We start from the raw sequence: 13,544 nt of genomic DNA, 5'->3' as shown, positions 1-13,544 counted from the left end.
TCCACCTTTCTGTGGAAAGACTTATTTTATTTCTTCTGATTATTTTTTTTTCCGCCACATTTTGAAATTTTTGTTTCGCAATATGTCGCTTAGGTATTTCTTATATTGTATCGTACAGTTTATGCGCTTTTAAATTTCACCCTGCTAATACGAATAATTTTCTTTGTAAGAGTTATCTCCCTATTCACTGTTTATCAAATGTTAGCATCTCCTTCGTAACAAAAAAAGATAGTGACAAAATTTTTTTCAAAATTGTTGCTTAAATCCTCAGGAATTTTTGGCTGGTTTAGATCGAGGTGATTCGATGAAATTTTATAGGAGTTATCTACCTTTACAAAATAAATTTGTCGTTATGTTTTTTTAACTCATAAACAGTTAACCGTATAACCCTGGAATGTGTTTATTTGAGTCCCCTAGGTCCTAACTTAGAAAACGTCTGCTTTATTGTAATGAGGATATGCTACATTTAGTTTTATACAATTTAATGTCATCTTATAGGAGTTGGTGCCCCTGAAAAGTCTTGACATGAGGTTATTTGATAAAAACTTCAACTAAGTTCATTATAAAGGCATTTGACCTTGTACAAAAGGTTAGGTGACAAATGACCTTAAAATAATGATTACCACTACCGGAAGTGACCTGGAGAAAACCGGAAATAGCCTGTTTTGCAATTTTTTCATATAAAAGTACTCAGTATCAGTATATTTTGTCATATAGATACATAAACTGATTACTCTAGACTAAAAATGACTTCCAATAAACCGGAAGTAGCCAATTATCTCTCATTCTACATACAAAAGTATATAGAAGCTATACATTTTTGGAATCTGTGTAAAAAAAGCTATCATATGAGACCGGAAGTGACATTCATTTCACCGGAAGAAGCATATTATCTCCCTTATATCACTAAAAACATAATTAAACCATTATTTATTGCATCAGTATGAAGAAACTATCTTCTTATCAAAATTTCTCTGATGTGGAAAGACTTTCAATTGTTCTCTGAACAATTTTGTTTTCAATTCTATTAACAATGTTTATTTTTATAATTCTATTTACAATGTTATATTTATAATTCTATTTACAATGTTATATTTATAATTCTATTTACTATGTTATATTGAAAATTCTATTCACAATTTTATATAATAATTCTATTATGACGTACGTCTTTGGCTTTGTAAGCCAAATCGTGATCAAATTATCGATATTCATGTATATTTACATATAAAAGACTCACAGAAACATATATAACATATAAATGGTTGTGACTATATACATTTCACATAAATACTAATGTATTGAATCAAATGTACAAACACCACGTGAATTTCGTTGTGTTAACATTGAATTGTGAAAAGAACGTAGGGAAAAGTTTTCTAGTGCATAACAAGAAAAATGTAATACATAAGATGGTATGAAATGTATCAAATCAAAATAAAATAAAATTCTGCAAATTTCATAAAGATGTTGGCGCATTACTGTCATGTCATAACATGACGTCATACAAATAAAAACTCTCAAGCTGAAGATAAATCCGCTACGTTTATAAATTCAGATAGTTTAAGGGATTTATTTAGGTAGATGTTCATTCATTTCCTGTACTATTGCAACTTTTGCATAATTATGGATTTCAGCATGTCAGCATGGCGGCTCAATCCTTAGTTACTGTATATTAACTGTTGGTTTGACAGTACAAAGTAGCCAACGAATATGTTTTGGTAAAGAATTATAAGGATTCAACACATTTTTCTAGTGTTTATTTAAAAAAATATTTATGCAAGCCTTTAAACACGGATTTAAACGTTTAAATAGGTACCAACCTTTACCCTTATCTGAATGAATAATGCAATAAACGAGTAAAAATGAATACACAAAACGCAAGAAAACTATCAAATGAAATACCAAAATAACCATTTGATAGATTTCATGAGTTTTGTGTATTCATTTTCACTCGTTCATCATCAATTTATTCATCTGTTGTTTAGGCGAAGCATTTAAAAATTTTCTTCAACGTCATATTGTTTTACTAGGGCACGTTATACTGCCCAATATTAAAATGACTACATTCACCAACCCCATTTGAATATATATGGACTTCACTTTTAATCAATGATATTACTAGACATGCATAGGAGGTACAATGTAAGATAATCAGATAATGTAAATGATGATATTCAAAGTCGAAATAGGTGTATAATTTGTCTTTTAAAAGCATTTCGTGTTTTTACTGCAAAGATATTCAAGATGTAAAAAAATATACCCGACGATATTCAAATCTCGTAAATCGATTTCGAATCTAGGTAACAATAAAAACTAGATCTAAACCAGTTTCAATCCATCAATTTTCACATTAGAAAATGTCTGTTCCAAGTCAGGAATATGACAGTTGTTGTCCATTCGTTTGATCTGTTTTATCATTTGAGTTTGCCATTTGATGAGGAACGTTCCGTTTTGGAATTTCTTTGGAGTTTAGTATTTTTGTGATTTTACTTTTTGTTTGAAAAGACGGATATTCTCTAGAACCTTGTCATCAAAGACTGAGATGATTGAAATGGAAACTGGTTGAGGTTCAATGTAGATATATATTTGTGCAGGTACAGTCTTTACAGTTAGTATATTCGACACACAAATCAAGGACAACAACATCTATCAACAATTTTATACCTCTCCAACTAATGTTGCGACATACATACGGTTGGCATTAAAATAGTCTATGTCTTGAGTCTTGCATTTATATTTATTCGGACAAGACTTCCCGATGGAATAAGTATGTTTATAATGATACGCAGTACAATTGGCAATAACGCAGAGTTTCATCAGAGTCATACAACAATAAAAATAAATACGGCCATCAAATCAATACCATACAGAATGCTCATAATACAAGTGCAGGCTAGTGCCATAAAAGAAAAAGAAGTACCATGCAGCTACAAACCACATGTTACATATTTCACATTCTTTACTCAAGTTACCTTTGTCACTTTGAACAAGCCCATAAAAATGGTGTGGCATAAATAAAACATGCGATTAAACCAAGTTGAATCCGCCTTTTACAATTTTAAAAAATGATTGTAGCAAGTCAGAAATATGACAGTTATTATCCGCTCGTTAGATGTATTTCAGCGTTAATTTTCCCATTTCTTTAGGGACTTTCAATTTACAATTTCCATCGAATACATAACATTAAAGGAGCGTGGCACTCTCATAGGTGGGGCTTCATATTAGGTGTCCCAGGACGTGGCTGCAAATTAAAATTGAACATCATGCATAACCAAACATGCCCACTTTGCCAAAGATGGAATTACATGTAAAAGACAAGACTAACGTAAAGTTTGCAAATGATGACAAACACAAAAGGCTTGATTTTTAAAACTCAATTCTAAAGACTTCAATACGTTTGTTCTAAGCATACACTGGTACAGTCATTTTACAGAGAAACACTGGGTTAAACAAATTTTCAACTAGATTAATGTCCCAATTGTTTAGCACTGAGGACTTATGCAACGTCTTAAATTAATAACCTTAAGACATGTATGTTTTCAAATAACAATATATGCGTTCAAGATAGGAGTGCAGTAAAAATAAAACTGCGCTACACCTAACAACACACTTGTTTTATTTCATATTATTGAATATATCACAGGGTTTAGTGAGCATTGTAGCGGTTTCACCTATTATGCAATCAATAAGTTCCTATCTTTAGAATGTTACATTTTAAATACATAACAATCTTTCTAAACTAAAACATTCCCACACACCCATGAATAGTTCAAAAAAAGGGACGAAAGATACCAGAGATACAGTCAAAATCACAAATCGAAAATAAACTGACAACGTCTGGCTAAAAATGTAAGAAGACAAAAGACAAACAATAGAACACATGACACAACATAGAAAACGAAAGAATAAGCATCACGAACCCCACCAAAAACTAGGTTACACCATTCTACCATAGACCAATAACAACATGAACAATAGGAAAAAAAAGTACTACAATAAACAGTTATTAGAGAAGCTAATAGACTGTCGCCATATAGCAATACTTAAATCATATCGATGGATTTTATTCTGATACATTCAAATGTATTGGCAAAGACCGGTCTAAAGAAAAACTTGTCCAAATGTTTGTTTGCCTTTGTAACTGATCAAAGGCTGAGCTAAGTACAACAAAGCGGAAGATACTTATAAGAAATTACATAGCATAAGTCGAAAAAGCTATAACACCATTGCAAAACAAAACAAGAAAAGAACAACACTCACAGATAGACTAGTAAAAAAAAAACTGTTTATGATTGAGCTCATGAAGACCGTGTAAACATCCAAAGCATTCAAAATATCAGCTAAAAGTTTTACTTATTTGTACAGGTTATGACTACTCTCATCTGTAATTTAAAAAGTTTATGAAACAGTATGATGACAAGATCAAAACTAAATACTCAGATGTTTAACTATTGATTTTATTAAAGTAATCATAATACAATCGCTTAATCAAATAATGAACTACATTAGAATGTGTTTACTGATCAAACTTGTCTAAATGAAATCTTTCATGCATAGTAATGATAGCACAGTTAGAACTTCTCATCAAGTAGATCAGAAGAACTTGAACATGTAGTATATCCTGTTTTGCTGAAGGAGAGATATCTTAAATGGCAGGCATTTCAAAGCCAATACGATGGAATGGTTTGTTAAATGTAAATAACAGGTGTGTTCATGCTGCTATAACTGTATATAAAAAGTACTTGATATTAAATTAATTATCCATTGTTAACGCAATTTTGTATTTCAATGATGATTTAGATAATTTATGAAAATAGATGTGGTTCGATTGTCATTGAGTTAAATTAGAAACAATGAGATTGCTTACACTAAAACGTGACCCTATTTATAACTAACATTACAATGCAAAAATCCAATGAACACATTCATGACAGTAAATGCATTGTAAATTCAGATGCAAAATCACAAAACAAAGAATAATAAAAGAACAGAAATCACAGTGTCATAAAGTTTAAAAATTGGGTTTTAAATAATGTTATTCAACTGAATCAACCGGAACGATTGATCGTAGCCACTTGGAGTGTAATTTCATTTCTTGTATCAATTCTTTCTCATTACACTTCTCCGAGACTATCACCACTGATTGAACAATGTTATGTGTTATATAAAGTAGACTCTCGTCTGAAAATCTCGCATGTGGACGATGAACGAACAAATTACGCATTTGTCTTAATGATTCAACCACATCTCCATAGTTACTCAAATACTCAACTTTTTTGGTCCAGCCATGAGTTGGAGGTTGAACTAATTCGTAGTTCTTGATAACTTTGTAAAGAAAGGATGTGTCACAATTCCCGAATTCTTCATCTAAATTTTCTAACATTCCTTTTTCGTGTTTGTTTAATCTTCCTAAAATGGTACTGCTTGTACGTTGACTTCTCCAGTTTTTCTCGTACTTTTTTTCTCTAATGAAACTGTTTACCAATCTTCTCATCGCTTTTGGTGAAACATCAAAAACAAGAAGCGCCACATAAGCTAGATCTCTGCGGTCTTTGTCTGTCAATGCACGATTATCGACACCTACAATGTGTGCTTCAAAGTAAATTGCGTCTGCATTTTTAACTATGCAAAGTAGTGTCTTTAACATACCTAATTATTGTAACTATTTATATCGAAATCTAGAAATACTGGCCATTAAATATTGTAAATGTTGTTCAACAAATGTTAATAGGTGAACAATTAGTCCAAAGTACAGCCGTCCCATTTTGATAATATTCTGATGCAAGAAAACCGATATATCATTCTGATTTTACGTAAGAACTAATTTAATCCAAATGCAAATGGCAAAAGGTTTGATTGAATCGCATACATGGAATTATATTAAATGCATATTTATATATCTACAACTTATAAAATCACCAATACATAGTCGTATAAACACTACATACGTATATGATCTTTAGAAATAAAACATTATTGCCTAGCCAACAAGACGACAATCACAATCACGAAATATGGTCACATGGTTTTCTTCCGACAGGCAGTTAAACGCTTGCCTAAGTGGGCTGCCGTTTGGCTGTGCGGGATGTATTAAGTTTGCAGCCACGTCCGGTCGAATTGGTACGCTAAATCCGAGGTTTCGTTTAAAGAGAGTGCCAAGCTTTTTGCACGTTAAGATTCCTGCAACACCTCTCTGAGGGGTTGTAGGTGGTATTTTGCAGGGCAAAATGTCTGTCTCGATCCATTTTACCATCATTTTTCAGTGGCAGTACCATCATCCCGGATGTCCTCTATCACTACAAGACCTATCTATTGTATCATTAACTTGTTCTCGTCCTGAGCATGCATGACATGTTTGACTTATATATATATATACAGTGAAACCTGTCCAAACCGAACACCCATGGGACTTTGCGTTTTGTTCGGTTTTCACAGGTGTTCGGATTGAAGAGGTAAACGGAAGTCGACACCAAAATAATTTTTGCACTTACTGACAAGGGACGATAGGTGACACAATCGTTCAATGATGTCTGACGTGGATCGATTTTGCTTTTTATGATTATTTTCTCAACCGTTAATTCACTGACCAATTCAGATCGACAGTCACTGTCAAATGACGATTCCATCATTTTAAATTATCTGTACACACGAGTTCTCGGACTAAACTGGTCACCCGATGATTGATACTTTGCCACAAGATAAGAGCGAAACAACAGCAAGGGTCCAGTTTATTCTCGGACTTTATCGTTGATAAATAGCTAACGGAAGTCTGCAGGGGCATCTGAATTATATATATAGGGCCTCTCAAGGGAATCCGGCATCCCGTAAATATAATTTGAAAGTCATTGACCTTGTTGTGTTGCGCGACTTCTTAATCCAGTGAAACGCTTTAAAACTATTATTTGATAAAAGAGTTTAGCTACTGAATGGCAGTTACGAATTTGTGGCCGTAAATATTTGAGTAACGAGCGTTTAATTGATCTAAGGGAAAGTTCAATTCTTGTCCTTTTCGGGGAAAGTGCAGCGGACCAGTTTAACGTTTCTTTAAAAAAAAAAATCATTTGATCACTGAAAACATAGACACAAACATGCTAATTAGTTCATTAAATCGCAATTATCCTCGGGGATACTCTGTCATCCTGTGTTTGTTTAATTAAATCATGCAAATAATTAAAAATACTTTTTTGTTTTGATTGCTATCGATCGATTTTGACAGGTAATTTTTAAATACACATGTACTAACGAGCCTCCAAAGAGCGTTCGGAATTCGGTGTTGACAGGGTTCGGTTTTTTCAGGTTAGATTAACGTTAATTGATAGGGAAATTTTGTGGGACTTTGAAAATTGTTCGGTTTAAACTGAAATTCGGTTTTATCAGGGTTCGGTTTACTCAGGTTTCACTGTACTTATATACTTACTTTTAGTCGAATAACTTGGAGTAAATGTTGGTTTCCAGTGATTTATGTTTGGAAAGTATTTTCTGACACACACAAGACCAGAGATCGTTTTATATGGTTTGAATGCTAAATATAGAATGAAAATTTATTAGAGAATAAAAATGAAAAAAACAAATCAGAATAATTAGTTTTTAGCATTCCATTTTCTCTTAATCCACTTATATTCCGTTTCATGAAATAGCCATGTTGTTTTGTCATCAAAATATGCATTATCCGTTTGATATATGCATTTCATATTCATTGCAATAAACGAAGATTTAACTTTAAATTTCAATCTGAAGTCCGTGTAGATATATCACTAACAGAACAAACTTTCGACTATATTAACAAATTTAAAAAAAAATACAGCTGCCGTCTCTTCAACTCCACATTTCACCACAAATGTCATACACGATACAAACATTTAGACACTCATTCGGTGCGTCATACTATTTAGAAAAAATATATTTCTTCGATCATTATTTTTAATAGATCAATTATAACATGTTATACATACATATTTTGTCATCAAATCTTAAGTTAGGTATGTCGATACTTTTATATTTTGACATTGAAAACGGTCATGATGTTATCTCACTGTTTAAACAAGTTTTTAATATATTTCCATTTATCTGTGCTGATTGATATTTAAGTAAAGAAGGAAAATCATTAATGTATGTTTACACATTTTCTAATTGACTGTTACAATGTTAATAAAAGATAAGTTGCATGGCGATTGAAATAACTAAAATCAACGATTTTACCACCGTTCTAATTTAAAACAAGATGATTGTATGGCTATATTTGGAACCAGTGACAGCCACTAATTACTATGCGAACTTGGTCAACATCAATGAGTAAATTACATTGCTTATTGGTATAAGAGAGCGTTCCAAACGTATCTATATCTGGTTTTGTTTTGTTTTCAAAGTTGTAATAACATTTAATCATGTCAACTTACCTGTCATTTGGAGAACTTGTTATTGTAGAAAGTTGACTAACTGAGAAAGTTCCTGGACCTGTCGAGGCCTATAATGAAATCAAAACTACTTGAAATAATTCGAGATAGGTATAAAGAAAAGTGAAAAGGCAAAACAAATTATAAAAGAACATATAATTTCAATAAGTTAAGTCTGGAGGGAATTAATGACTGTAATCAGGAGCGACATTAGTTTCATAGACGGGTAAACGTCTCATGGTATGAATAGATTTCCCGCAATAACAATCCAAACCAAAAGATGTGTATTAATGTTCATTAATTACAGTTTATGTAAGTGCTTATTTCCTCGCAGCTGCCATTTGTATCTTTATCTCTTATTCTTGACTTATTTATGATGTCTGCAAATTGTTTAACCGCAGTGTTTTGAAATTTTACTTTGTCATGTTATCTGATAAATCAGACGCGTCAAACAGGAGGTCACTCCTTCCCAACATCGTCTATAGCTATCAGAAATTATCAGATATTATGTTATAGTAGCAGTTGAAACTTTGTATAAGATAGATATACATGTTTATTTTTGTAATAAGTTTATTTGTATTTATTGAATATTTCAACTACAAGTTACAAGTACCATCATTTATCACTTTGTTGATCTTTCACGCTAGTTTCAAAAGTTTATTTCTATATACAACATTTTAACTGGAACCTATGCAGATGTACATATTTATTCCGTTTATATTACAATTTTTGTTTGCTGTTAGATCGTGGAATATATATTGTGGGTATGACATTTGACGTTTACATTCTCAAATATTCACAGCTGAACATGCCTCTAAAGTACCTTTATTGATACTTTGTAAAGTGAAATGGATTGTGTGTGTTATTTTATTCATATCTTTAGTGCAATAACTATCGTTTCTAATGTTTTCATTTAACGAATAAACAATGTGTACTAGTATAAGTAACATGCAAGAACGGTTCGTCATCAAAAAATTTATATGGATATTAAGGGATCGATCTTCGGTCATAGTCGATTTATTGGTCGACTCATCGACTATTGCTTCAGAATAGGTGGATACAGTCTTGACGATATGGATGGAGGCATACATAAGTTTTGAACAGTTCAATGATTAAACTGGTATAAGTTTATTTTTCCAAGACAGGTCAGTTTATTGTACATCATTTAATTTCTGAAGACAATCTAAATGTGGTTCATATTACTTAGCTATTTGAATAATTACTAAATATATACCAATATTCATTGCTTGATAATCGAAACATACAGTTCAGTTATTGATTACAAGAATCAGCTTAAAAAGCTTCAGTGTTATGTTTCGCTAGAGGTGTGTTTCATAGGATGAGTGATCAAACATAACATACAATAGCAAAACTGATAATTATCTTACTCCTCTAATTCATACAACATTTCTAGAATGAAATGATTAAGATACATTCCTTTAGTTTTACAGCATACTTTTACAATCAATCGTTGCGTGACATACATTAAAACATTTAAACACAACTCATTTAAACACAGATTTAATTCAAAACAATGGGCCATTTTTATCTTCTATGTGCGTTTAAATTCTGTTAATAGAAATTACATATGAATTTCAACGGTAATTTTGACACAGGGAATACATTTCAAATGGCTAAATGGCACCACGGATTTATCATTTATGAAAATACAATTATATTCCCCATCGAATATGAGGCGAAAAAAATATAGTACATGCTTTACTCCTTGCAATGATGAAATGTTATATCAATTAAAAAAAAAGGAGGAATTAAAGCTCTTATTGATTTATGCAACGATAAATAAGTGACACTTGATCTTACACGATTCTGTTAACATATCTTTAAACAAATAGTACCCGATCTTTCACGATCATTAATAAGTAGTTCTCGATCTTTCACGATTATACGTACAGATTATAACATGCACTTTTCCATATTGGCCCTGGTATCAGCCCGAGACTCTCATATCGGCTTCGAGGCTTTTATCCCAAAACGTGTCGTTAAGGACTCAATGACGTCACGTCATTTGGAATCAGGGCATAATATCAATATACTCTTGTTTGCCCCGGGCAATTTTGAGGTTATTGCATATTCAAAACCTAAGGTATTCATAACAAATATGTGATAGATATGATCATTCCATATTGGTATTATTTTAGTAGTTTTCTCTATATGAATCGGATTTTGAATAAAAAAACATATTCACCTAAGAAAGTTTTAATCACTGCGTTAAACGTCACGCGCTTTTACATGCAACGTTATTGAAAAATGTTTCAAGTAAAATTTGTTTTAGTATATGTTTGTCATTAAATAAATTGTCTTCTCTCTGAATATGGAATAAAACAATTACTGTCTTTTCTTTCGGTAAATTTGGGGTTTAATTGACTTTAAAAACTGATATTCAACTCGGCCGTCGGCCTCAGTGAGTATCATTTTTTGAAAAGTCAATAAAACCGCATATTTACGTCATCAAAAGACAGTAATTGTATATTATTTTTATATATGATATGTAAATATTTCGACCCCTACTGAGGAATATATTTTCTGAAATGATGTTAACGAATGGGACCGTAGTACAGTTTAGGTTACGTTTGAAGACACTCACGGAACACTTCGCTTAGCGCAATGATCTAAGAATTGTTAAAGCATAAACACTGATCTAGTAGGTAATGTGATGAATCAAAAAGGCTCACAATTATTAGATAATTAAAAGAATGTTATAAATATGTGTTTTAACAAACAGCAGGAATCGTTAATCCAAAATTTCTACTGGATCTTGTATGCGTATCATTTACGTTTGCCTTTTAGTCTTAGTTGTTTTAATTTGCTGCACATTTATAGTTCTATAAATTTGATTGCTAGCCATACGAATAGTTTGAGACGTGTCTTGTGAAACTTGTATCGGATTGTCGTAAAGATAGGGAAATTACATATATGTTTTTTGTGCTTTAAAGATGAGTCAGTGTTCTGTTAGCTGAACAATTATATAATGTTATACGGTTGATAACAGATAAAATTAAGTAGTGTTATAAAATTATAGGTACAAACAATAAGTTGATATTGATGTCGAGTTCAATAAATAAATTGAAAGAACGCTATATGATATTTACCTCTAAAAGAATGTTAGTTTGATGAATAATTTTTCCTTTTAGAAAGTATTATTCCAACTATTAAATCATACAACCATACAAACAATGTTACAAATAAATAAGATGATTATATAGTCACAGTTCAATATTGTGTGCTATTGTTGATTTCATAGAAGGAAAGAAAAATTGAAATGAAATTATGTAAAAAAACAACATTGATTTTGATTTTAACATTAACTAATTATATAATCAATTGGTTGCCAATGTTACAGGTAACAACACACAAACATCGTTATTTTGAATGCATTATATAGAATGAATAACTTCGCAATTAATCAATTAATTTTATATGAAAAACTGTTTTGATATCTTGTTTACTTATTAAAACATGTAAAGGTTTCAATTCACTAACTTTTATTTGCTGTTTGATAATTCGATATTTTTATTGATCTTCTTTATAATGTTTGTTATTAATTCCATTCAATGTTTTTAAAATTCTACTTCGGAATTAGTTCAAACAATCAGGATTCTACTCCGTCAAAATTATCTCCCCGTTACGCCAGTTCATTTTCACAATGATCGTAGAAATTAAAGGTATTGTAAAAATGAAGCGCTGCCAATTTTGCTCTTGAAAACCGATAAATTTATCCATATAGCACCCTTACGATCCTCATTTGTCAGTTGTATTTTAAAAAACAAATGTATCTACATGTACTAGCTAATGAGCATCAGTTAATTATCTTGTCTGCATTGATTTAATTTAAAACTATTGTCTGATCGGTTGTCAGCTGGAATTTTCGAAAATTGTTAAACATTTAAAAAAATTCGAATTAAATATTTCGTGAAAGGGCAGACTAAAAATGTTTAGTGGTTGAAGATTATAAACCCAAGTTATCACACACAAACAATTTATTTTCGAAGAAATGCATTTTCATCATTCAACTTCAACGTCAAGTTGTTTTAGTAAAAAAATAGCGTTTCGAAAACTTCTTCTCTGCTTTTGTGATTCATTAGATATGTCTTCAACTTGACCCATACATTTCATCTTTTCCTACTGTGATTTTTTTATGTTAAAAAGTTAACCTGTAGCTTTGATATATAAAAATGATATATCAAATACTCTTTCTTTGTACGTTTTAAAGACAAAATATACGCCTCGAACACGCCCTAACAAAAAAAGGTCCACTCGATTTTCTCTTTTCGATACAAGTTTTACATGTTTTTGGAATTTTTTCTTGAGTAACGTAATAGATATGAACATGAATGGCCCGATGTTTTGAAAAAAATAAGCTCTCCAACCCATTGACCGTGGGTTGCTACCCGTGTCGGTGGTTGACGAGATCCTTGTGTATGAGGGCTATAGCCAGACTTCTTACGGTCAGAAAATACCCGGACGGACGAGACTATAGGTCAATAAGCTGCTTTGGCTCCGATATCATCTAAACGGGAGGTCAGATGGACCCGGTTCGATAAATCGGCTGGTCATGTCGAGCCCTTCAGTTAATCCTCAACAATAAGCTTTCAAGTAACAATTTTCATCATATATACATGTGTTTTAAATTAAGCTATTTATATTTCGGATAACTGAAGAAGGCGATGGCTCATGGGTGAATCAAGTGGTACGCTTTCTATTTCGCTTGATGAATATGCTTTGCTTGAGTATACTATTCTTGGAACATCTGGTGCTTTTTGCAGTGGATCTTAGGTGCTAATTTTAGGGACCAGCTACATTATATTTGGAGCTCGTTTTCAGCATTAGCACTTGATCCCGGTTCGCCAATTTTTCATCGTCTAGGGACTGCCCTGTTTACCTTCAAGAAAACTATATTATTAAAATTAAAACAGAAAGAAACATCAGTTAACCAGAAGCTAAACAGATAGCATCTGTTTCGAATGATCTCCTTGTTTCAAACAGACCATCGTACGCCAGAATAGTTGTCCGCTCATTCAGTCACGAGAATACACAAACTCGCATGACTTGGCCAATTGATGCGGAAACATTTACATTTCTACCTGTTGAAACAGAACCTAACGATAAAAAAATAATTCCAAGAAAACC

Source organism: Mytilus edulis, chromosome 11 (assembly GCF_963676685.1).
Source record: "Mytilus edulis chromosome 11, xbMytEdul2.2, whole genome shotgun sequence".
Classification (NCBI taxonomy): domain Eukaryota; kingdom Metazoa; phylum Mollusca; class Bivalvia; order Mytilida; family Mytilidae; genus Mytilus; species Mytilus edulis.
This window is presented reverse-complemented; position numbering follows the sequence as displayed.